The sequence below is a fragment of the Apis cerana genome, linkage group LG16, assembly GCF_029169275.1.
Source record: "Apis cerana isolate GH-2021 linkage group LG16, AcerK_1.0, whole genome shotgun sequence".
Classification (NCBI taxonomy): domain Eukaryota; kingdom Metazoa; phylum Arthropoda; class Insecta; order Hymenoptera; family Apidae; genus Apis; species Apis cerana.
Window position 1 is genome coordinate 4,355,990 of NC_083867.1, and position 22,896 is coordinate 4,378,885.

Here is a 22,896-nt window from a genome sequence, read left to right on the forward strand (position 1 = left end):
ATATCGACCTCAAGAATATTTTCAGGTTATTGTTTCATTACCGAAATGATGTAAAAAAAATACTATGATTTATTACCGATAATTTTTTTGCACATCGAATAACATTTTATTTTTTTTTTACAAAAGTACATATATATTTAAAATAAATTTCAATTATCCTTTTATTCGTCTCAGAACGAATTAATACATTAATTAATTTATTACAATCAAAATTTTTTTTATTCATTTGTTCGACGATTAGAATAGTCCATATTACGTCTTTCTAAGATGGAATTTCTGTTTAATTTTAATTCGATAGATTAATTTATAATCATTTTCATTTTCTACATCTTTTCTCATCATTAGTTAATTAATTCTGTTCAAAGGTGAAAAAAATTTCAATATAGACTATGAAAAAGAGATAAAATTATATTTTTTTGATCACATACAATTAGAACTTGTTACCTAGAAGTTAAATATCATATAACTCTTCAATTTTCGTGTAGATTTGAAATAAATATAGCCAATCAGAAAGCAGTTAAGGTCTAACCGCGAAACGAATCATTGCGCATCATAATGCGCATGGCGTTAGTCTACAGTCGAAAATCATAGTGATGGGTTGCGTTCTACCGGTTGAAGTGTATAATTACGTAAAATTTTCATTAATAAACTATTGTGTTGAGTTTAATTGTACATTATTAAGTTTTATTTAATCGATATGTGTTTGTTTAATCATTATTGTATCAAAATTGAATAGTAGTTTAGACTTTTATCGTCTTTCTAAACTTTATCAAAGTTCGATCGAAGTTTCGATGATTTCGAAAGCATAATAATTTTCGCAGATACCATGATAAGAAGAAATAATCCAAAGAATTCATCGAATGAGGTAAAATTTTATTTATTTTAATAAAAACATAGTTATTATAAATTTCTTTTGTCTTTTTATTCGTTCGGAATTCACATGTATACATATTTCGTACGTATTCCCATATATTTGTTTCGTAAATACATTTATTCATACGTTCAACTCGAATGTTATGTTTCTGAATTTGTTTTCATTTCTAGCCCAAGGTTAGAAGATTGAAAACATTTCTTATCATTCAACTTTTCCAAGAATTGATGATTTGTTGTGTTGTGTCACGTTCGATATGTTTCAATGTCTGTCGAATTGTCGAGTATCCCCTCTCTCCTTTCCAGTTTATGTTTCGATATATCTACATTCTGTTTTCGAAATTCGCGACGATTGGACGCTCCGCTTCAGATGCGTAATTCAGGTGCGTAATTTATTTATTATATAATATTTATTTCACAATTATTTTATTATTTTTACTATTGTACTTACATTATTTCATTAATACAAATTTATTGAATAATTTATTAAATATTATTGATAATTCTTTCAAGAATAATTTATTCATTATTTTTCATTCGTTTCTTCGACTATTAGAATTCTATTCTATTAGCTCGTATCACGAGCTTTTAAAGTAGAATTTTAAAGTAATTATTGTTTTTTTTTTTTTTAGTACAATTACTTATAATTGTACATATATTTGTATTTTATATATTATCGTACATATCTTAAAGATTTGATTTTCTTTTATGCAGATTGCTGAAATTACTTTAGGCGGGAAAAATTTTCAATATGGATGCCATGATGATATTTCACATTTTATGGAAAGAAGGTAAAGTTTAAATTTCTTTATTGAAAAAACATATATATAAGTATGTACATATTTTTGTATTCTTTTTTTATTAAATTATTGAATAATTAATTAAAGTATAATTGGTAGATATAATTGGTAGATATATCAAAATAATAAAAGATTTAATAAAGTGAACCATAATTTTCTATATTTTTTGTAAATTTTCTATTTGTACAATTTTTAAAATATTTCTAATATGTTATATAATATGGATAATTTTAACAATGGATTTAGAACATAAATGATTTAAAAATAAAAATATCTTTTTAAATAAATGCTAGATAGGAAGAAAAAAAAAAATGTAAAAATAAATTTTGTTTTCTTTTCTATATTTCCTCTTCTTCTTAATGCAATTTTGTTTCCAGATCATTGTGATCACGTACAATATGATCGATAAAGTCAATGTTTGTTTCGTAATATTTTTAATATTTTTTACAGCACAATAGCTCTGATTAAAAATTAAACGCAAAAATAGAGTCAGTGTTTGTTCGCCAATTATAATTTAAACATTTATATCAATAGTTTATTATTTTATTTTTATTTTTTTTTTAAATCTCGTTTTCGATATAGAATCAGTGCATCAAAAGGATAAAACGATCATCCATCACGCGAAGAGGTATTTTTTTACGTATTTCAAATTTAATAATTTCATATTTTATTATTTTTTCAAATAATCAGAATTATGTTTCTCCCTTTTTTTACAGATTCTCCTATCTGATGACATTCTTCTGGACTTCAGCAGCAATTCTTTGCATCGAATAGTGAGTCGCATACATTTTAATTCCTGATCATTCAATCATGTTGTAGAACGAAAGATCTGAATCGAAAGGGATGATTGGTTGTATACATAGACTTTTGCAGGAGCATTGTGACCACAGATATTTTATAATAGTAACATTTATTTTCTTTGTGTTTTATTTATTATAGTTCAGGATAGGATCTTCTTGTGCATCGCGTTTTATTTTTAAATAATAATTTATTAATAATTTATTTTAAATTTTAATAGTAATATACTATAATATTATAATCAATTTGAATTTTTGCAACTGAAAATATAATTGGTTGAAATTTGAATTGTATAATTTATACACTTTGAATGTGTATGAATATTATGTGTGAATAATAAGTGATAGCTAATGTAATATTTATTATACAATATGTAATAATGTATATAATAACTTTAATTTAGTGGAGAAGTCGGATATCCTCCGACTTGGTTGCAATTTACAAAGAGATTATAAAAATATATTTGTTATCTTTAATATGATATATCATTTTTAATTTTAATTTTGTCTTCTTTCTTTTTTGTTTCTCAGTAACATTTTAAATCATTTAACTTTTTGATTTCTATATTATAACTTCATTATAATTTAACATACATAAATAACATACATAAAATTCAATTTTTTTCCGTTTAAAATATAAATTTTATGCACAAGAAGAGATTTCGCGACAGATGGATTGCAGAATCAGGGTTTTGAACGGTATTTTTGTGTCTTTAGAGACGTACTGTGATGAAGTAATCGCCTGAGGATATTTTTATTAATTATTTACATTACATTTCCATAAATTTTAATCCTTTTTTAAATAAATAAATTCCATTCCATGTATTAAAGTTTTAACAATTTAACAATTAAATTAATAATTTAAAATTTAACAAGAATATATATACAAAATTAAAAAATAGCCCGTTAAATAAAAATATTAATACTTGCTTTTTAGCTTAGGATTTTCAGGTTTAATCCTTTCCATGCATACCAGGACCTCACTCACGTGCCTAGGTGCTACTTGGATGAAAGGCAGCGAGCAAGATGGCCTTAATTTATAACTTAATGAAAATTTTTTCAGCGACTGACGATACATTAGTGTATCGTGCACGACGTATTTTCCACATATGTATATGTATATGTAATTAGGCTATGGAAATGCGTTATTATTTCATACGAAAAATATTACAGATGTAATAATAAATAGTAGCAATAGTATCAATAATTCTAAATTTATAATACATATGCATTCGTTTATTCACAATTAAAAATTAATAATTAAAATTTTAGATTCACGTATTTTTATCACGAATCACGCAATGGCCGTCATCAGTCGATTTAAGAAAAACGGTACGTAAAGTTAGAGTGTGAAAGCAGCGTGCCAAGTTCGGTTGTCGTAAAAAGTTTATATTATTTTTTATATTAATATTATTATATTTTTTATATTATTTATATTATATTTTTTACTTTTTTTAAATTGATTATAATAGTTTTTGTTATAATTTGTTATGAAATATAGTGTTGCGTCGATAAAATAATAGCGGTGATATAAAAATAGAAATCACGTGGAGGAGAGTTTGAAAAAGTTGGATCATAGCATATCAGATGGCGTAAGGAACATCGATCGAAGTCGATATGTTGAAATATATACGATAGAGAGTTCCGTAAGATGTCACTACTCATCTGTTCTTGGTCAGTGTAACAGGTTATGTATTTCAAATTTATGCATTATTTAAATATTTTAATGTTTCATTAATAACTTATTTCATATTTTATTAACTTGTCATTATTAACATTTATTAATTCATAGTTCGATACTTGCAATCCCTGTATTATATATTGTTGGTAAAGTAATCCTTCTACAAGCGCAATCACAATAGTTAAAATATTTTTATTCTTCTTAATAACAGAACAATTTTTTATTGCAGATTTCTATTGTAACAACATTGATAACGAAATGGTGGAAAATTAACTCCAGTGGGCTGTATTCCAAAAATTGTATGTCGCAAGTATCGCAAAAAAGAAAGAATGTTTATGAAAAAATATATTTTCCATTCGAGAAAAATTGGACGATTTAAAAAATGATTTCAGGATACAAGTTTTCATGTTGGTTTAATATCTTGTAGCTACGATCAATGACTGGAATATTATTCGTGACTATGCATTCTCCGAAGGCTGTCTATCCGAATACAAACGACCAAGGTCATGGTCAGTATAACGAACGAGTTACTGGTACGAGGAATGCGGAATATAAATAGGATCGAGATACCGCAATCTAAACGGTGTACGATCGATCGATAAATTTAAAATAAGATTTCATTTTTTCAGAATCTACGAGAACGATATTTCTTCCTACAAATCTGCAGCCTCGTAAAAAGTATCGTAACACGCACGCATCTACTACCAATCGCCCTACTCTCCGACCAAAATAATCGATAAGAGGTTCTCGAAACTGGTTGATACATCGACCTTTTTTGCTAAAAGAGAAGGAAAAAACCTTATCGCTTACACGATACGCAAAAAGATCATTGTGAGAATATCTCTTATGCTATACATAAACTACATATAATACTCACGTACCGTAATAAAGAAGAAAAATCAAAATTTCCAGTAATACGATGTACGTAATTAATACATAATAAATTTATACGATATTCTAAAGTATCGAAGCGAAAACAATTATTTTCAATTCTAATTCTATTCTATAATTTCAATTTTTTTTTCCCAATTCCATTTTCCAACGTGGGCTTTTGAAAAATCATCCACACGATTCCCTCCAGAGGGCAGAAGTTACGTGGCCTAATATTGTATTTCGGTGGAGACCCTACCGGAGAGTGGTGGAAATAACTGTCACAGAAGACAATTTATGTTAATGACTGTTCCTGGGTCCGAGGAGAAACGCGAGGCAGGTCCAGTCTGCAGGCCTCCGTGGAGCGGATCGGACATCGTTGCTGTCGTCGCTCTCTCGTACGCCGGATTTTTCCCCTCTCCAACGTCGAGGCAACCCCTCTTCGATTCAACCCCGCAATGGCGACGCCCCGTGTCGATCCAAGTGTCCGCCACGCAAACTCGCGGGATCCACGACCCATGGCGCTTGTGCGTGGCCCGTTTTATCGTCAGCGCCGTGCTTACTTATTGTCGAGATTCAGAATGTCGTTCGTGATATTAGTGACCAAGAATAATCGTCAAAGTGACTTATACTTGAAATAGACTCATTTTGCATTTTTCCTTTTTCTTTCGAATCTAAGTGTGTAAAGAAGAATAAGAGAAGAGAGAGGAGAGACGACTATGTGGTGCGACGTTTGAGGGCAGAAGGGAGGAGGATGTCCTTCCTATATGCTGAGAACGTTAAAATGGATCCCTTGGATGGACGAGGAAGTGGATGAGTTTTTGATCGAGGGTAAATTGATTTTAGAAATTTCTCTTTTCCTTTTTTCGGTGTTGAAACAACAGCGTGGCGTTGAAATTTTTATCGTGTGTTTTTATTATTATATTTGCACGTACGATTGATTGGTGATTAGGTGGATCAATCGGGATGATTAGAGAAACGTGAGGATTGATATCGGGGAGGGTGGCTAACGTTCAATGCATGTGTTTTCGATCCCCTGACAGCGCACGCTCTCGCGGGGAATCCATTGTTATGTATTTTTATTGTAAAATCAAGCCAACTTTTTTTTTCCTCCGTATCGAATTATCCAATTATTTTGCCGCGCCTTTCGAATTTTTTATCTCAATAACGAGATAATCAAAATTATATTTCCATTTCAATCGAATCAATTAAACGTACGCGTAGTATAATACCATTTAACGCAAATACAAATTCTCTTTTCAGAGGCTGGTTTTTAACGTTTCAGGACGCGAAATCGCATACAATGCAATTCGAATGGTGGCGAAAAAGAGAGAAAGAAAACCGGCAATCCGGCTCGTTCGAGATTCGTCATCGGACGAGGGGGGGGCCCGTTCGGTCGTTACATTTCTGTTTTGGAATGGTGCTCAGTGGCGCCGACGGTGGTTTATTTCGTGAGTTTCGGCCAGCATCTCGGAACAATCTGCACTTTCATTTCCCAATCGACGAAAAGCGTCGAAATTGAAACGGAATTTGAAATTCTTTTTTTGTTTTTTGTTTTGAGTTTTTTTGTCTCGCTTCATCCTCTTCGCGTTCAGGTTATGGATATTTCTCCTCGACACTGTGTACATTGCGCCGATCGATCGACCATGCCTCCCGATATCTCTTCTTCTTCGTTTTCCCTTCTGCGGTTTCCTCCTCAATTTGCCCCTTCATTCGTCATTTCATTATTGTTTCCTCTCTTTCTTTTTTTTTTTTAGATTTGCGATCGAATCCTTTCTTCGTAGTTTCTTGATTTTTTTTCCCATTCGATCCTCGCTTCCACTTTCGTTCACAAGAAAAAAGAAAAACACGATGGAACGTGATTTTATTCGCCGATATTTGAAGAAGGCAATTTTTCGGTAGACGCGGGCAAACCGGCTATGAACTCCAATCAAGGACCTCGACTCGGCCCACATTCCACGTCTAGACGATCCTTAAACTCGTCGCCGCCACGTTCGACGCCGATGCGTCCTTCTCTCCATTAATTCTCCCCGATTCTTGCCGCTTTTCTCATTCTCGATTCGAAAGAAAGGGTAGGAAAATTTAAAGAAAGGAGAAATAAAATTCTCTCGATTTCACCAATTCGATTTCTCTATGAGAGTAAATAAAAATTTCTAAAGGTCGAAAAGGCAAGTGAATGGCCGCTTCTTGAATGAAACATCACGCGATGCGAAGTATTTTTTATATTTGAATCAAATTTTTCGACGAGGTTCATCGAACGAACTCTCCATTCTCAGTTATGCAATTTTTAATTTCATAATATTCCTCGAAGAATTTAGAGAAAAAGCTCGTCAAAATCAAATTTTTCTATTTCATTTTATAGATTAAATTATCACGAAAATTATGCTTCGAATGATCCTTCAAAAATTCGTTTCGATCGACAAACTTGATTCGAGCCCGATATTTCTGCCGTTTGAAGAAAAAACGATCTCAAGGGGAAAGTTTCGCAAACAAATATATATATATATATTGAAACTCACTTTCAGTGTACAATTTCCAAAGTTTGATAAACGAATACGAATAAAAAAAGAAAGGAAGGGAAAAAAGATTTCGAAATTCAGATATGGGATATCGAAAGGACGGATCCAATTTTCGGTCGGCGATCACGTCTGAAATACGAGCCCAATAACCGTTTCGATATTTTAACGTAACTGCAACGTGATGGAACACGCGGGATCGATGCAAACACTTTCTTCGTCGCTCTTTTTCCCTTTCTTTTTTTCTCTTTCTCCATGAGATATTACATTTAATTTAAATTTATGTCTAAAAATATAAATTTAGGATCGATTGAATGTAATTATCAAATAATAATAATATGTTAATTATGATATAATTAGGAAACGATTTTATTGATCGAAATTCGACTGATTTTTATCTCGTAAACGTGTAAAATTCACTCGTCACGTTCGTTTCGTGAAACAAGAAAACAATAGAGCGAGATGTATTAATAGAAAGAAGGCTTGTAGGAAGAATTTTTGGATAGCATTTTCAGCGATTATTACATTCGATTTCAATTTTAGAAAATTCTTCTACGCGGATGTTTACGCGGATAAAATTTCTGTAAATTTTTGCAACATCCGCGGTCTGCTTATATAAACGTAACCAAATATTTTTTCAAGTGTATAAAATATTTCATTATATATATATATAATTGTAAAGTCAAAAAATAATTTATTTAAAATGGTAATTTTGGGAATTGTTGATATTATTATTAATTAAAATTTTTAAATAGCTAAAATAATTATAAATTATAAATTTACAAGATTAATGTTTTTAATTATTGAAAATACTTTCAGTTTTGATCAATACAGGCGATTTATTTAAAATTCATCAAGTTGATATTTTATTGTAACGTTTATTATTTTTAATTTAATTATTATTATATTATATATAATGAATGAGATACATGAATAATAATAATATTAGGTCGAAAAGAAAGTTCTCGATTTTTGTTATTTTGATTTTGATTAAATTGCATCTATGTAATTTTAAATTTTTCGCAAAACGTGAAAATGTTAATATTAATTTTACCTTCAAAATTACTTTTTCTGATTTCTCAGGGTGTTGAAAACATAATGGGGCGAATTCGAACAATTTTCCTCCAATTCCAATTGCACAACTTTTTTTATTCAACCGAAAATAAACTTGTTTCTCATCGAAGCGTATCGATCGCGGTTCTCTTTATTTTGATCGATAAAAGTTCCGTTTCCAGCTAAGAGGATGCGTGCATTTGAATTCAATAGTTAAAAATCGCAACAGCATTCTTTCCAACCTAATAATAATAATAAGTGAGAGTTTTGTCGAGGGAACGCAACATTTTCTCCTCCCGAGGAGTATACACCGTTTTCCGCGCAATTTCGCCACGGCCTGGCGGAGAAATTAAAGCGTCGCCGCGATGAATTAACACGTTTCCGCGAGGGATGACGTCATTCCAATTCGACCATGGGACCTCGCAACGAGGTCTCGTTAGTCTTTTATAGTCTCGGCCACATGGGCACAGGCCGATTCCCACCACCACCGATACGCCCGCTCCCGCAAAACCGTGTATACTCTCTTAATCCTTGCCTCTCCTCCGCCTCCTCCTCCTCCTCGTCTGCACGCGTCCGACACACATCTTCGATAAAAAAGGAGAAAAAAGAAAAGAGAAGGAGTTATCGAATCTCGGGAAGAAATACGCGTGTTCCCGGCGATCGATCACGGTTGAAGTTTCGAGGGAAGGGCAAAAAATAAGTGGAAAATAATTTCTTGCGAATTTTCGCGTTCTCTTTACGAAAATATTCCAAATTTGTTTTTAATGATTTCTTTTTTTAAATTCCAAATTTGTCCTCGTTTAATTATTTTTGAAAGGATTTTTAAACGGATTTTTATCCAAATTTGTCCTTCGATTGTTTAATTATTTTTAAAAGGATTTTTAAAAGGATTTTCTTCCAAATTTGTTTTTTTCTTTAATGATTTATTTTTTAAAATTCCAATTCTAAATTTATTTCCTTTTAATGATTTTATAAAAGTTTCGGAAACGGAGAGAAAACTTTTCTTTCAACATTTTCTTGCAAATGTATTTCCTTTCAACGATTTTACAGACATTTCGGAGACGGAGAGAAAGTTTTTCTTGTAAATTTACTTTAACTTCTAACGATTTCATAGACGTTTCGAAAACGGAGAGAAAACTTTTGTTTCGAGATTTCCCTTAAAATATTCCTATCCTCGAAAGGATAAGCTCTTCTCTAAGTGTATGGAAATATATATTTCGCAAAGTTGTAAAATTATTAATGGGGGAGCTCAGGAAATTTTCTCGGAATTTCGCGTCCGGTTTTACGAACGTAGAGTTAGTTTTATTGCGGCAATATAGCGGAGGGATGCCCGGTATAGCAAACTATTGTTCGACTTTTTCCTCAGTCCTGCCTCGGACCAGGTATATATCGACCTTTGCAGTTAATAGGCAAGGAATAATGGCGGTCGATCGGCCTTCGATCCGAGCCATTCCAATCTCTCTTCCTAATTCCAAATTTCACTTTTCACTCCACTTTTCCGTTCGCGCTTCCCCCAATTCCGATAATTTTTCTTTTTTTTTTTTGTCCAAAAATTTCTGTCGATCGATTTCACCGCGACGAGAAGGCGTCCTTTCATTTATTATCGCTACAAGATTATTCTACTACATATGTTGTTATAATAGGTACAAGATGTTTTACGTTGTGGATTATTCCGTCCAGACTCGTTACTTTTAATTATCATGAATAATGTATAATCTTGGTCCCTTGCCACTGCCAAGGATCTACGATCCGGTTCCTGTTTCGCGTTTCTTTCTCTCTCTCTTTCTTCCAACCTCGTACGAAACGTCACTTATCGTTTTCTCTTATCGCTTTTATCGCGTACGAATTAAAAAAGAAAAATAGATGGGCCGAGAGAATGAAAGAGTGCGATTCGATCCAAAGATTCTTTTTTTTTTTTTTTTTTAAATATAATCATCGTTTATCATTGCAACAGGAATTAATTGGATCCCTGGTTGCTCCTTTTCTTTTTGTTTTAAATTGGAACGCTTGGTGGAAAGATCGGTGTACCTTTTAAACGATATTATTATAATTTCATTTTATAATTTTAAATTCTTACGAGAGAGAGATTGAAATTTATTTCCTCCTGTTGACGATACACGGTTAGTTTATCTGTCCTTCAAGCTTCGTCAGATATATAATATGTATTAGATTTAGAGAAAAAGTTCTTGCGGTTTTTAACTATTAAATTCAAATGCAGAAGGAACAAGTTTCAGAGAGAATCATCTTCTCGTCCTTTATTTATTTCCAACGCTGTGAGAAAGCGGGAAAACTAACTTGGAAATAAAATTAATTATCACATTTTCCCTTTAACTTGATAGAGCATTTCAAAATGATAAAAAAACCGTAAGAACTTTTTCGTTCCCAATATTTTTTCCATTACAATAAATTCGATTCCTTCTCTTCTTTTCTTCTCTCCAAAAAATCTATCTAAACCTAAAAACATTCGTTCGAAAGCGCTTTGGGAAAACTTCAAAAAAAAAAAAAAAAAAAGAAAAAACTTCATCGACCCCGTTTCCCATCGCACACGTTCATCTCTATTCCACGCGTCCAGCGGGGAAGGAGGGAGGGGGAACAATCCCATAATCGTCCCGCGCTGCCATCTACCCTTCCCCCTCCTCCTCTCCTCATTCCCATAACTCAACCTTGGCAACTCCCCCTCTCCAAAGACAGGAGGGACAGAGATAGAGAGAGAGAGAGAGAGAAACTCCTCGTTTCCCCCTCGTGAGGGGATCCGTATCATCCCCTCCCCTATCAGGGAAAATTCCAAAAAGCTCGAGCAACGAAGGAACGGAGGTGGAAAGATGGGGTGGAAGCTGGATGGTGGTGTTCATTGTCGTGGAATAAAAGCTCCCCTGCCAGAGTCTCTCCTTCCTTCTCTCTTTTACTCTCTCTCTCTCTCTCTCTCTCTCTCTCTCTCTCTCTCTCTCTCTCTCTCTCTCTCTCTCTTCAGTGGTGGATTTCATTTCAGGATCGCATAAAATGGTGCTGCCGCCTGTGACGACGATGCCTATGGCTGGCCCTCGCTCGAGGGGAGAGAACAGAGGGAGACGGTGAGTTTGGATGGCGAACGAGGGGAGAAGGAAGAGAGAAAGAGAGAGAGAGAGGAGATAGAGATGGAGATGTGCCGGCTGGCGAGCAGATGGTTGCGCCGTTTATTGGTTTATTCGCCGGGTTCAGCCATCACGTCTCGTCCAGCCTGTGTTCTTCCTCTTTGTGCTCCTCGAAATCGTCTGAGGCTAGATCTAATCCAGCCTTCGATGATATCGAGGGGGGACTGTTCGCGTGGATCGTCCTTGGACGACGATGGAGATCCGCGCAGTATTTTTATATCCTTCTCTTTCCTTCGAGAAAGTTTTCCTTCTGTTTTGTTTTTGTTTTGTCCTTCTCCCTCCTTCCCAGTTTCGACGAAGTTTACGTTCTTTTTTTCGTGCTACGATTCGAAGAATTGTTATTGTTGTGTGTTGTGGTGGATACAATTAAGAAAACACGTTTAACTCTTTGTGCGTGACAAGTTGTGATATTGTTTCGACGTTTCAATCATTGCGGATTTTGTAAAAAAAATTTCACCAAAGTTTATTTTTCAGGCGAAGAGGTGTGTGAATGTTTAATGTCCAGAGAGAGAAAGAGAAAGAGAGAGAGATAGAGAGAGAGGTTGGAGCGTGTGAAAGGGTTGATTGATACCGACTGCTTTTATCGTCATTTACACGCTACTCTATATACATATATATATATGTATGTATATATATCATTCGTTCCTCTTTGTACCATCTATCTCGAACTTTTCGCACAACAATCCACGCAAATATATTTATATACACGAGAGGATTCAGAATTTGAAAAAATTTGCCTCGTTTCAGGATCGATTGGAGAGGAAACGTAACACGATGTCTTCCTTGCAACGGAACGAGCGTGCAGTAGAGTCTCGTTGGATCGAAAGGTAAGCGAATTAAACGAAAGCGCGAAGCTAAGGTAGAAAGGAGGAAAATGACCGAAGTAACTTTATTTTCAGGGAATCGAGGCAGGAAGGAAGAAACATATTCGGATGTCCTTTGGAGGTAACAATTATTTTAATCTCAAAAATTTCCAGAAATACTTGTAACATTCGTATACACCGAAAAAAGATACATTGGAAAATTTGAATTCTTTTTCTAGAATGCTCTCTCTCGAAGAAACTCTTCGCCCTCCTCGCCCACCAGATTCCGCCACCGGTTACGCGCCATTCGCCGCTGCCCACGTAACTCTCGTAATCCTCGCATTCTCCACCTAAGCATCCTTAGTTTCGGTTGGCGATGTGGTGTGTCCATTGCGGTCGATGTGCGAGTTCCATTACGGAGGGCGCGGTTTGGGAAAGTTTCGTAATCGTAAGTATCCGTAAGCTCTAATATCGATAATCAGATATATAAGGCGATAATGTAAGCAGTAATGGCGTGCCAGAGGGTGAATCGATAGAGGGAGACGCTGTGAAACTCCCCGCCTATCCGCCCTGCCTTCGCCTCGCCACGAATACGCCCTCTGGCCGTCCTCCAAACATTAGAAGGATGCTTCGGACCGCTGAAACTTCGTTTTGTATTTTATTTTATTTCTCTCGAGGAAAATTCGAATAACGAAAATTTCTCCTAAATGTCGAAAATCTTCCTAAGGGAAATGCTAATTTCGAGTCAAAATTTGTCACGCCGTTTTATCGACGGAGAGATTGTAAATATTCTTGGGGACGAATACGAGAAGGATAAGTTTCGTTGAGTTATTGGTCCCCAAGGAGGGATAGGATAATCATTTCCCTTTTGGGGAATCGAGGAAGGAGAAATTGTGTCGTGAAAGTTTACAGTATTCCTTTCTTCCTTGCATTTTCGCTGCAATTATATCGAGAACTTATTTTATTTATTTTTTTATACGTTTTCTATGCATGGAAAATGCAGATCGATTTTACTTTTTTTAGGGGTGTCTTTCTCATACCCTTAATACCGATTAGACTTTAAGAGGCTTTAAAGAGGATTAACTCTCTGGAGGAATCTTTTGAACCTATCGATTTCGATTTTCCAAACGATATAACGGAAGACAAAATATTTGGACACGGGGCCCGACTCTACTCGATCCTTTTAATCCTCTTAAATTGTCGTCCCCTTCGAAATCTTACCTTTTTTCACGTTTTAAAATTCCAGTGCAGGTAAAAATCCAACTTTCCATCGAATAATTAATAATAATTAATTAAAGCCCCCTCTCCCTCCTTTTCGATTATTTATCTTTCTTATATTCTTATTATATATAATTTCTTATTATCTTTTTTATATATATATATAAAATTCGATAATAGTAAAAAAAAAAAGAAAGAAAAACTGACGAAGCTTCTTTCGAATGATTTTCAGGAGAAGAATGGCGATGACCAAGTAACCTGAAAACGGAAGGTACATCGACACGCAATAAAAGGAGCTGTACCGCTAAGGTGCTGCACTGGAGGAGGAGGAGGGAGGAGGACGAAGGAGAACACGACCTTGGAGCTGCACATTCAGCTGTGTCATCCGCGAGCCGTTAACGCTCAGGTGGTTTCTCGAGTGCCCCAGGGACGAGCATCAATCACTCAATCGGTAGTGCAGGTGTAATATGATTATTGTCGCTAAGATAACACGATACAACCCTGTATAAAGTGTGCCAAGTGACGTAACAGGATTTATCCTCGCAGGATGACGCGTCGAATCGAGTATTCTTTGTTCACAGTATTTTCCCTTTGGAATTTAGAGAATTTCCTCTTCGTTGTGGATTGCAAAATTCTTAAATATGTATCATTCAAAATGTCTAACGTCGGGGGAGGAAACTTGCGAATTTTTTTCTCTTGAATAAAAAGTGCTTTTTCTATAAATTTGTCTAAATTTAAATTTCGTTCGCAAAGGAACGACTCGTTCTCGCGGCAGAGTTAGAGGGGAGGCAAAAGGAATAGATGCTTCCCTGTTGGAAGCGCACAGTGACTCGGCACAACCTGTCTATTTTCTTCTCGCCGAATGACTCCGCGTTTCGATACACTCTCGATCTGGGCTAGTGAGAGCGCCAATTTTAACTGTTTATCTCACGAAACCTTGGAGAAACTCTCTCCCAACAAGAAGAAGAAGAAGAAGAAGAAGAGGAGGAGGAGGAGGAAGAATCGATTGGACGAAAGCTTGTTGTTTGCTTGCTAATAATAAAAAAGAAAAGAAGAACAGGGAATCGAATCTGAATTAAATAAACCGATTTCGAGTTTGAATATCATGCAAGACGATAAAACCCGACCCGATTATTGAACGATCGATAATTAATTCGTAAACATTTTTAGGTTGAAGTAAAGTCTGACTGAGTGAAACGGGGAGAAAGGTGGACGATCGATCGCGTACTGGGCCAACGAGGAGGTAAAATAATGCGGCACGTACGTTATTTAGAAAGAAAGAAAGACAGAAAAGAAAAGAAACAAGTTTATTATCAGGAAAAATATAATTAATATGCTTGCGTGAATAATTTATTTGTGCCCATGTATATATATACATACATATATATATATATATATATGCGAAGGCCCAGTTAATGCTCTACATCTACCCTGTAGATCCGAATTTGTTTGATAAGAGGCGACAAATTCGGTTCTAGAGAGGTTTGTGTGGTGCATACAGAGCTACAGAGGTCTCGAAAAATCAACGGGTCGTTACACGATTAATTGTCAACAAATTATCGATTATCTTATTTATTTCGAGATCGAAAAATTATATATATATATTATCTAGTAGTTTAAATTATGGATTACCAACGAAACGATCCTCTTAGCCGCTATATTTGTTTTTTCTCTCTTCCGCCCCTATAATTTTTCGATCCTCTTCGTCGTCCATTTTGTATTCACATGCTCGTTCATTCGTTCGTTCGTAGATGTAAGATCTGGATGGAGATGAAGATTGCGATTAAGAAGAAATTATCGTATGTTGCAAGTTGCAAGAAAATTGGGGAGAATCGAAAAAAAAAAGTCGTCCATATTTCTAGAAATCGTCGAAATGTAAGTCGATGCAAACTTGTTCCCCCTCTATTTGTACCGATTGCAATTTTTCTTTTCTCTCTCGATCCATAAATTTCACAAGATCTCAAAAAAATAAAAATTTCAATAAAATACCTTTCAATAATTCTGCAACAATTTTCGCGGATTCGAACAAAAAGACGAGAACGTGTTCATTAATCGCGACGAGAAGAACAAGATGGAACAGTATTTATTGCTCGAGAGCGTTTTTCACCCATGCTGTCATGCGAGCGGATACGTTGGAAAAAATCTGTTGGAAGAATTAATGATTGTTATTAATATTGTCGATTTATAACTACACGTAATACGTCTTGCGCGCGTGCGAGAGAGAGAGAGAGAGAGAGAGAGAGAGAGAGAGAGAGAGAGAGAATATGGTCGACGATAATCCACGTTAAGATTCTAATGTATATAACGTTGCATTAGCTTGCGCATTCTTGTACGTACGCCTTCTACAGACGTACGTACGACTCAAATGTACATCGTGAATAATGTAAAAAGGTAAAAAAAAAATGAAAAAGTCGATTTCGAGAGTCTGTATTAAATTTGCGATGATCGGAAAGGTAGAATAGAGATTTCTCTTTTTAAATTTTACATTGTTATTTTATAGAAAAGTTGAGCTTCGATGTTATACATTTTACCTACAAAAGGGGAAAATATCGATTTCTCTTCCCTAATGAAAAATTGATATTGGCACGCGCGAGGCGACGCCAGCGCCACCCGACCATTAACTTGGCAATACTCGAGATAATTTACTCGTCGTTCCTTTAATCGTTCATATTACTTTTTACATCTTTCGAATTATTATATATATATATATATATTTTTTTTTTCTACAACAAATAACAAGATAAGAAAGATAAGACTATAACCCATTAACCGGTAATTCTTTATTTTCCAGGCGGACGACATCAACGAGGACAGACGAGAGAGGAAAAAGAGGCGATGCATGCAAGAAGGGTCCCTCGTCTCATCTTTTTCAATTCGAGCTCTTCCATCCTTTTATTCACGGCCGATCGTGAAAGAGTGGCGGCACGGGTTTTCTTGAATCCTTCTGTAACGTCCATTAATCTTTGATCGTGCTCGCACGTTAAAATGACACGTTGGCCGTTCGTTACGCAACCTCTGGTAAAGTGCTAATGAAGTGCATACACGGCCGTAATTACTACGGAGAGTCGGAGTGGCCTGCCCACTTTTCACGCCGGTTGATCGAACGGCGGTTGGGAAAAGATAGGAGAGAGAGAGAAAAAGAAAAGAAGAAAAATACTCGATTTCGTAACGATTCAGGTGGAAAACGAGCGTTTCATGGCGGCGTACGAGCCAAGCGTTTTTTTTCTCTCTCTCTCTTTCTCTCTTTACACGCTTATTTGTGCGTTTCCTTCGTGTGCGAAATTGCGCGCGCGTGTGCAGCGTGGAATGCGATGGAGTTGAAAAGACTTGTAGAGATTATTATCGAGACTTATCTTTGATTTTTTTTTTTTTTTTTTTGATTTGGATTCAAATTAAGTTTTTTCTGTTTGAATTTCTTCTCGGAGGGAATTATCCGATTATAATACGAGCTTTGCAAAAAATTGTTTTTCAATGAACGCTAATTATGGAAAAAATATTCTTTCAATATTTTTTTTCGTTGGAATTCTATTCTTGGAACGCGATGGAATATTCCGATTAAAAGTTATTTTTAGGGTTCTCCTGGAGATTATTTTATTTATAATAATAAAAACTAGGTATTTTTCTTCTTATAATAAATAATACGATATATTTATTTATAGTTAATTTAATCGTTAATTAATAAGTAATAAATAAATAAGTTAATTTTTAATCGACTTGTATCAAGAATGATGACATGAAATCGATACAAAAGTTATTTGTTCTGTCATTGCTTATTTTTATGAAGAGAAAAAAAAAATTTTGTAAAAATGTTGTCGGTTCAAATTCTCCTTGTAATTGAAAAAAAGATTGATAAATCATTTTTATCGTTATCACGCCAATCTATGTAAATAGAAATATTTTATCTATGTAAATAGAAATATTTAAATTAATTCGTTCGTCTTATAGGAAATTATTGTGCCATCGAGATGAGCGATCGATTACGAATTTTATTAACTCGAGTTTTTAAATAATCTTAATCTTGGTATGAAATCGTGGCGCATTGTAGATTGGTTGGATGATAAGGAAGAAGAAGAAGAAAAAAAGGGGGGAGCGACGGAGTTGCAATTAAGAAAACGGAAAATCTGCAATTCAGAACGAATTGAGCACGATTGTATTATACAATATAATGGAGAAAACTTGGAGAAAAAGCGTTCGACGAAGCGTACTTCGGAGCGCCGATCCTTTATGATTAACGAGGAAAAACGTGTTCTCCGTTTTTATCCCATATCGACGTCGCTCCAACCGCGATTATTTCTTTTTTTTCTTTTTTAATCACTCGTCACACGCGTATTCATGCAACGGAATATGTAATTTTTGGGACAAATTTCAAGTAAAAAAATTTTTTACTTTTTTACAACACGTGATTGTTCAATTATCATTTCCCGAAACGTTGAGGTAAATTTCGATTGCGCGCACAATTTTTTAATTCTAACCAAACTTTTCCCTCTTTTAGGATTTCCACGTCGCCAAAACCTAGGATCCTAAAAATAAAATTGTTGATAAGATTAAACGTTTCGTATCTTTTTTCAACGAAACTTGATCTTGGCGAATAAAGATGGCGCGTGGGAAGGAGGAGAGCGCATGCGCCCTTCGACTCGAGCAAAATTTCCAACTTGCGTCCTAACCTAACCCTCTCCCTCTTTCGAATCTCTCGATTCCAAATCTCGAATCGCAAAAGAAAAAAAGAAAAAAGAAAAGCGCGAAACCACAAAAATGGCGGACTGCTCGTTAACGCAAACCGGCACGCGCATCAATTTCATCCGCAATTCTCTTCCATCAAGGAATTATTCGCACAGATGGCGTGAAGGGATCGTTAGTTAATACGCAAACATCATCAAAGTGTCCTTAGTGCCTCTCTCTTTCTCTCTCTCGACGTTGAGGATTTCTTCATCAGAGGTGTCGGGATCGTTAACTCGCCTGTAAACACGGTGCCGCCATCAAAACGTCATCAGTTGCACGAAATTGGAGAAAAATGGCGAACGGTAAAAATCGCGGTTACTGCCGCTTACCGGACGTTGGGACGTTTCTCCATTAGCTACTCGATTCACGAGGGAACGTTCCGCGTCCCCGTTTCGATAATTATTAAACGAGCCACCTGCGATTCTTCGAGTTTCCTTCCAGAGAGTGCGGCCTGATTCGCGTTCGATCGATCGTACGAAGAGATTAGAGTTGAAGTTGAAGTTGGAGGTTGGGTTCTCGAGGCTATAGGACAGTTCATGAAAGGGGGATTCTTTTTTTTTTTTTTTTTTAGATTCGAGATTCGAGAGGAAATTAAATTTCTCCGAGTGATAATGACAGATTCTAATTATTACGATCATTCGAATTATAGACGGGTGGAAAAATTAAACGACGGTAATTTGATCTCGGGGGAGGACGAGAAATTTTGAATTTTTAAATTTTTATCTCCGAAAAGGGGATGAGAGGAGGGGATAGGGCGATTGGATCGGGTACAACGAGATGAACGTTGTGAAAGAACCTGTAGAAATTGCTCCAATTATGGAACATTGCTCGGAGATTTGATCTTCCCCGCAAAAAATATTCCGACCGAGGTGGAAGCGTTCAACGAGATGACTGACACTTGAAGCAGCGTTATTTATATTAATTACGAAGGAACGTGGTAAATTGAATAACGTTGCATTTGTAATTCCGTTTGATATCTCCGCGTGAAAGAAGCGTGAAGTTATTACTGTGTTGCCGTAACATAGTTACACATTACCGGCCCGACCACAGTCGATCAAAAAGAGTGGAAGAGGAATGGGAATTGAAATCGCTAATGTAATTGCCTCTCCGACTCTTATTACAATTATAATCGTACCATGACCAATTAAAGCCTTACGAATATATATATATATAAAACTTTATGAAACTTAATTTCAAATAACAATGGCAAACAAAGTAATTAAACTTATTTCTCTCGAAAATATTTTCTCACACAAATTGAAATCATATATATATATATACATCTCGGTCAAAAATTTCTACTTACCTCCGCGCGAATAAATTCAAATCTTATTCTCGTCGCACGGAACAACTACACCATTATTTTCGTCGAACGCACCAAAAAAAAAAAAAAAAAATTCCACCAAACGAACTCGAACAAACTTTCCGATGCACAAAATTGCATGGATTACTCTTTCACCAGAAGAGGAAATCGAATTGCGCACCGCGACATCCGGTGGACGGAATGAAACCGGAAGGGAAGGCCTTCGATCGAGTTCCTCGAATGAAGACAAACGGCCCCCGGCTCCGTTTCGGGACGCGCTCACCTACGTTTCCATGGATCTTGGCCGAGTCTCGCCTCTAAATCCACATCCGAGTGCGCGAGAAAACACGGCAAGATTAATGATATGCCCGACACGAGGGAGAGGGGGAGGGTGGCCGAGTCTGGCGTCTCGAGCGCAGAGGCGGCGGCGGTGGAGGAGGAGGAGGAGGAAGAGGAGGAAACACCAACCGCAGCAGAATAGCTTCGCTACTTTTCGCTCTGCCGCGTCCTTTGCCTCACCCAGAATTGCATACTTGTCAATCATCTCGCCCAAGCGAAGCGACACCTTGCCCCTTCCAGCTAGCTTGTTTCTTACCGAGGGGAACCTTCGATGGGAGGATATTGCTTCACGCTGCTTCAATTGCTGATCGAACACGATACTTCGTTACTCAGTTGTTCAGTTGTCGTATTGTTATATTTTTCTTCCGAGAGAAGAGTGCAAGCTCGATCGAATTCGATCGAAATTTTGCCTAATCAAATTTTTTTTTGTCTTCGTCAACTTGCACGTATTTAACGTCCTTCTTCTTCTTCTTCTTCTTCTTCTTCTTCTTCTTCTTCTTCTTCTTCTTCTTCTCGGTAAAAATAAAATAATTAAAACGCGATCGCACGGAATCAAACGAATTCCGACTTTCGGAATACGCGTATAACGACGACACGGTTTGGAATGAAGTTGGCTGGATAAACATCCGACTGTAGCGACGCTCGTGTGAAAAAACGAAATTACTCTCCGAACAAACCGAACATTTTGTTACTTCGTATCGAGGAGAAGGATTTTTAAGATCCTTAAATGGTAATGGAATAGAATTTTTCTCGTTGACTTTCAACTCTTGATTAAAAAGTTTGCAAAGTTTGCGATATCGAAGAGTAATGAGTGATTTCACGAATTAATTCTCATCGAGGTGATAATTGCTGATTCGTTGGCTAGGTGGGAGGAGGGAAAAGAGAGGGGGAAGGATCGAAACAACGAGATGGAAACGATATATCGGGATCCCGCGACTTTTTGCCGGCCGGCCTAATTATGATTTATATCCGTTCTCCGCGTTCTACGTATCTGATTTAGTTTTCGTAAATCACACGTCGTTCCACATTTTCTCTCGTTCGAGTGATTGATGAATTCCGGCCGATTAACATTCCAGCTTGACATTCCAGCCGCTCATTAGCCGCCTCGGGATCGGAAAACCGAAAAACCGTCGCGTTAAAAGGAAAAAAAGGAAACAAAGATAGCCGCAAAACGGTTCGCAACGCAGTTTTCATTATACGTATGGTATACATCGCGAATCGTTCGCACGATCTTCTCCTTCGATTCTGTTCACGAGAGGGAAAACGAATTCGCACGAAAATAGCATTGTTTCGCTCGTTGGAAGTTTACGTAACTTTTTTTCTCGGAAGAGGGGGAGGGGGGGGGGAAGATTCTTGGAAGGAAAAAGGAGAAATATGATATTTACCATTGCTATTTTTCACGATTGGTTTCGGATAATTTATCGTTTTTAACGACGACACGGGAAGTAGTTTAATTCAATATCCAATGGATTAACTTGGTCGCAATAAATCTCGAGGCTAATATCGCAGTCACCTTTTGTTTGTGTCCCGGCGAAATCATCATCATTGATCACTGTCAACGATCCAAGATCTTTCTATGTAACAAGTTATTGTATTTACATTACCCGTCGTCCTTTGCGAGATATTCCCTCCCCTCTCGTGAATTTCTTTCTTTCTTTCTCGGATTCTCTCCGCAAATTCTTTCAGGGATAGATCTCCTTTTTTCTCGAACTTCGAAATGCGAAAAGTTGAGAAAGAAGTTTCCTGCATAACCGACCCTCCTTCGCGCATACACCACCACCATTTTCGATTCATTTTCGATCTCCATCGAATCGAATCTTTTAAAATAAAAGATTTCGACTTTCCTGGATACGAAGAATATGATTTTCAAGCGGAGAGGAGGAAACAGGGCAACCTTGGTCGCCGGTTTGACTGATGGCAGATTCTCGATCACGATGGATCCCTCGACAGGTCGAATAAAGAAGACGAGAGAGAGAGAGAGAGAGAGAGAGAGAAGATATGCGAGGTCACGTTCGATACGAATCCTGCTCATTCCGGATTAGTCCTTTTCTCGTGTATTATTTTTCTTTTCTTTCGCGCGGGACAAGTTGGAAGGATTTTTTTTTAATCAGGTTAAAAATTGGGATCCGAGGAGGGGATCGAAGATTTTTCATAACAGGGTAATTCCATCGACGCGGGGAGACAATAAGGGCTCGAGGGTCTACGTTCCTGTTCGAGAACGGCAACAACCCAATATCGGTATGCAAATCAGCCTTCCATCACGAAATGGAACTCGAAGGGGCGCACCGTCTCTCCTTCGACGCGTCCAATCTCTTACCTCCTCCTGGAGACATCCTCTGATAAATATAAAGCAGCGCGTTGCCCGGAGGTGGTCTCCCCTCCCCTCTTCTCTCCTTAATTATATATATATATATATATTTCTCCTCCATAATTTCTAATTATTATGCGCAAACTAACTAACTCCCGACAACCAAAGCATAAAAATTATTCGAAAATATACCAAACTGCAAAGTGGAATCCTTTTAATCGAAATCGTTCTGCAACGAGTCCCTTTTTACTTTATCGAGGATAACAACACGCAACACGTGCGGATCCGCGACGAGCGCGCCGCTGCGCGGTGGCTATGATTATTAATGATGGACGAGCCTCGGCCTATCTATTTCGTCCTCCTTTCTCGAACCTTTCTCGTCCCGCAAGGGATGCAATTTCTCGATAATCCTGCTGATCCCGAGACAAGCAGATTCGTCGGCCTCGTTAATATTAATAAACCCGGTTAATATTAATATCGACGAGTCA

At 36.4% G+C, this 22,896-nt stretch overlaps 2 long non-coding RNA genes across 25 annotated transcripts; one reads left to right on the forward strand and one right to left on the reverse strand.

Moving 5' to 3' along the window:
- The first annotated feature begins 485 nt into the window (after window positions 1–485).
- Window positions 486–18,137, forward strand: LOC108000471 (uncharacterized). Of its 24 annotated transcripts, none has more exons than XR_009833136.1 (18): window positions 549–865; window positions 1,177–1,253; window positions 1,585–1,661; window positions 2,387–2,443; window positions 3,740–3,799; window positions 3,969–4,154; window positions 4,378–4,447; window positions 4,541–4,657; window positions 4,778–5,069; window positions 5,230–5,849; window positions 11,577–11,658; window positions 12,466–12,545; window positions 12,618–12,663; window positions 12,761–12,969; window positions 13,972–14,199; window positions 14,910–14,999; window positions 15,491–15,614; window positions 16,531–18,137. It is a non-coding gene; the product is annotated as an uncharacterized LOC108000471 (long non-coding RNA). The 24 variants fall into 24 exon arrangements; XR_009833133.1 differs by having other exon boundaries at window positions 14,910–14,982; XR_009833137.1 differs by having other exon boundaries at window positions 13,972–14,190.
- LOC133667491 (uncharacterized) lies at window positions 16,381–21,220 on the reverse strand. The gene is made up of 2 exons (XR_009833145.1): window positions 19,765–21,220; window positions 16,381–16,683 (listed from the first exon to the last, which is right to left on the reverse strand). It is a non-coding gene; the product is annotated as an uncharacterized LOC133667491 (long non-coding RNA).
- Window positions 21,221–22,896: the final 1,676 nt, after the last annotated feature.